Source organism: Penaeus chinensis, chromosome 13 (assembly GCF_019202785.1).
Source record: "Penaeus chinensis breed Huanghai No. 1 chromosome 13, ASM1920278v2, whole genome shotgun sequence".
Lineage (NCBI taxonomy): Eukaryota > Metazoa > Arthropoda > Malacostraca > Decapoda > Penaeidae > Penaeus > Penaeus chinensis.
This window is the reverse complement of record NC_061831.1, coordinates 23,763,573-23,768,037: the sequence shown is the minus strand read 5'-3', so window position 1 is coordinate 23,768,037 and position 4,465 is coordinate 23,763,573. Positions and strand designations below refer to the sequence as shown.

The 4,465-nt window shown below is 27.5% G+C and overlaps 1 long non-coding RNA gene across 4 annotated transcripts in view; it reads right to left on the bottom strand.

Annotated features, from left to right (window-relative positions):
• Nucleotides 1–4,438: 4,438 nt before the first annotated feature.
• LOC125031721 overlaps nt 4,439–4,465 on the bottom strand; it is a 60,165-nt gene continuing 60,138 nt past the window's right edge. For all 4 annotated transcript variants that reach the window (XR_007115507.1, XR_007115504.1, XR_007115506.1 and 1 more), the window contains one exon: nt 4,439–4,465. This exon is cut by the window's right edge and continues 147 nt beyond it. This is a non-coding gene — a long non-coding RNA (uncharacterized LOC125031721).

Below are 4,465 nucleotides of genomic sequence, written 5' to 3'. Positions count from 1 at the left end.
AAAATTGCATTAAAAAAATATTCAATGAAGAGGCATCATATATTAAATTCAATTCTTAACTTAATGAGAAAATTATTTCAAAGAAGAATCGATCCTAGAGAACAACAATAGAACACGATAATAGATAATTAAAAATAACTAACGTAGATAAATAAGTAAAGACGAAGAAAATCAGCAACAAACGAAGAACGAGAAGACAAGAATAAGAATAAAGAAGGAAAGCGATAATGATAACAATAAAGAAAATCATAGATGTATATAAATTCACGAAAAAGGAGAGAAATTATACGAACAAGAACCAAAAATAACGAAAAAATGAAGTAAAAGCAATCAGTATAAAAGATCTTTAGAAAAAAAAAAGGGAAAAAATAACATATAAATACGAAAATAACTGCATTAATAGAGAAAATGGAGAAATGTGATACGCTCTCAATGGAAAAACAAACAAACAAACAAACAAACACACAAAGAAAGTAAAAACGAAGAATATAGAGAAAATCGCTCCCAGTTAGCAACGTTGGCGCTTCCTTGAGTATCGATCAAGAAACGTTTGCTCTGACGTCATTCTCCTTCGCCCCGACAGCTCAGGAAACTCGCCTCTATGCGCAATACGTCGAAGGGCGACATTTGCTCGTCTTTGTTTTATAGCCGTATTTTGCTGTTGCTTTTTACTTTTATCAGCGTTATCGTTATCTTTATGGTCATATTATTTGTTTTTCTCATTATCAATGTTATTATTTAGATTCGAATTCGTTTTATCAAATAATGATAATGATAGTACTGATATTGTTAACATAATTATTACTACGATTAGCTTTGTGATAGCATCACTGTTAATACAGCTATTAGCATTATTAGCATTTTCATTGTCATTGTTGTCCTTGTCATTACCATTATCATTATTAGCGTTGCAATTATTGTTATTATTATTACTGTAATCATCATCATAATCATCTTCATTACCAAATTGTTGTTGATATTGTCATTATTGTAATCATGATCCTTTTTATTATCATTATGATTTTTATTACTACTATTGTTATCATCATTATTATTATTACAATTACTAATGCTATTATTATTGTTATCCTTATCATGATTATCATTAATATTATTATTATTTTTGTTATCATTATCATGACTATCATTACTATTATCACTATTATTGTTATCATTATTATCATTATTATTATTATTATTATTATTATTATTATTATTATTATTATTATTATTGTTGTTGTTGTTGTTGTTGTTGTTGTTGTAGTTGTTATTATTATTATTATTATTATTATTATTGTTATTATTATTATTATTGTTATTATTATTGTTATTGTTATTATTATTATTATTATTATTATTATTATCCTTATTATCATTATTATTATTATTGTTATTATTATTGTATTTATTTTTATTATTATTATTATTATTATTATTATTATTATTATTATTATTATTATTATTATTATTATTATTATCATTATCGTTGCCATTATTATTATCATTATCATTATTATTATCATCGTTATTATTATCATCATTACTATCGTTATTATTTTTTATCGTCATCATCATCACGATCACCATTATTATTATCATTATTATTATCATTATCATTATTGTCATTATTATTATCATTATTATTATCACTATTGCTATCATTAGCATTATTATTACTATTATTACTCTTATCATTATGATTTTCATCATCATCATTAACATTATCATCATCATCCTCATAACTATCACCATAACTCTTGCTACAAACGCAACAACCTATTTTCTTAATTTATTTTAATCATCATATTATCCATAACGTATCATAATCCAAGCTCCTCTAAGCTCACGACAATAGATTTGCATTTCTCTGTTTTTATCCCCTATTTTGTCTCTTATTTTACTACACCCTTTTGTTCATCTCGAACCAGTAGCCTGAGGAAGTGAAAGATGCAAAGATTTTATCTCCTAGCTAATATTATTTAATCTGTTTTTGAGCTTTTATTTGACTTTTTTCTGATTGTTTTTTTTTTTTTTTTTCCCATATGAAGTTTCTTCGGAAGGTACGTACCTTGCTTTAAGTCATTTTGATAATTTTCTCTGAGAAGTCTTTTTTTTTTTTTTTTTATTCTCAATTTTGTTCTTTCTATCTTCGTCCTGTTTTCCATATTCTAAAGATGATGTGATGCTGTAGACGTGATTACTAAGTTGATATCAAGAAACAGTATTGAGAAAAGGGCATATTTGTCTTCAGTTCAGTGCGTATATTAGTAGGAAAGGCTTAGATACTAAAATGAGAAGTTTTATTACTTTACTAGTAATTGGAGTGGAGATAATAAAGATGATAATAGGACTAATGATAATAAAATAAAATTGACGGTAATGATAAGAGTAATAATAATAATAATAATAATGATAATAATGATAATGATAATGCCAGTAATGATGATGATGATGATAATAATAGTAATGAGAATAATAAAAGTAATGATCATAATAATGATAATAGCAACTACAGCAACAACAACAACAACAACAGTAATAATAATATTAATAATAATAATAATAATTATGATAATAATAATAATAATAATAATTATGATAGTAATAATAATGATAATAATAATAATAATAATCACAATAGTAACAGTAATACAGTAATAACATTAAGAATAAGAATAAGAATAAGAATAAGCATATAAACAACATCAACAATGATAATGTCAATAATAATAATGGTAATAATAATAATGATAATAGTAATAAAAATAACAACGTTGATAATTATAACAACAATAATACAAGTAATGATAATGATAATGATTATACTAATAATATAACAACAGCAGCAACAATAATAATAACAACAAGAATAGTAATGATAATAATGATAACTATTCCCGGACTTTATACTTGGTCGCCATCTTCAATTTCATATTATTGACTTCTATACCCTTTTCTGCCAAGTCTACCATCCAAGCAAATAAACCTCTTTAGGCTTTTCTTTTCCTTCTCGTTTGCATATCCATTTATAATTATTATTTTCCTTCTTAGATAAAATACATCAGTCACCCCCCCTTTACTCTGCCATCCTACGTTTTCTTTGATTCGTCCGTCACCTTTCGTCGACTCTCTTCCATATTTCTTCAATTTATTCTCCCTCCTTATGGCTCCCACACGTGCATGACATCTGTTTAATCTTCCCCCCGTCCATTTCCCCCTCGCCAGACGTCTTCAGATGCCCCCCTGCGCCCCAAATACCATGGCCATTCCCTTAAACAACTCTCCTTACAAGTTGCTCTCAATTTACACTAAACACGTTATCCATTTCATTCATTCTTTACTCGCTCATTCACCTCCTGCTACCATTCAAGAAACCAATCAGCTGACCGTGAAATGGGGTAATAGATTACAACCAATTATCCTAGCAACGAGCGAACCAAGAAACTAGCTAATCAGTCCAGTAATCAAGAAATAGTTGACCACAAAATCAACCATTGAATAAAGAAACCACCAAGTTAGTCGCGTAAGCAACTACTAGTGATCTAGTAGGAAACTAGGAAACTAGTTAAACAAGAAACCAACCAATTGCGCAAGGAAGCAGGAAAACAGTTTGCCAAGAAATTGACCAATTAACCCAGACAAAAATAAGAAACCACACATTTAATAAGGAAAACAACCAGGTAACCAAGAGACCAACCAGTTACTTAAGGAACCACTTAACCAAGCAGGAAACAGCCCGTTAACCAAGAAACCAACCAATTAACCAATAAAAGCGGACGATTGCACAATCTCTCCCCCAGCCTTCGGCGCGAAACAACAAAAACATTTGTAAAATTATCTAAAAAAACAGCACAATCTAATTAGAACAATAGTAAAAACAAACTTTTCGATAGTTCAAAGCAGTTCATTGATGATTTATCTTGCCTGTACAAGATATCCATGTTTAGTTCACTTAATAAGATCACCATCAAGAATTTTTCTCGATAATTCTCATTAGGAAATACGAAAGGAAATTACAATTTGTACCTATGATGAAAGAAAGAAAAAAACACAACGGTGAACACATCTCTGTCTTATTTATTAATTGTGAGATCATAAGACTTATAAAAAGAATATAATCGATATATTGATATATTTATATGTACTTTCGATATTTATCATTTATTGTGATTCAAACCCTAATTTGCGCTTATCACTGAATCCTTATTATTATTATTACTATTATTATTATCATTAATATTATCACTATTATTATTATTATTATTAATCTTGTAGCCATTCTTTATAATAAAAGGTTCAATACAGAAAAAAATATACATATATGTTATATAGAAAAGGGAAAACGACACATGCACACACACCAAAGAAAAAAAGAAAAAAAAGAAAACACTAATATCAATATCCGCTCTTTAGAAACGAGGAAAATAATTCAGATTCACATATGTATAAACTTTATTACACAATA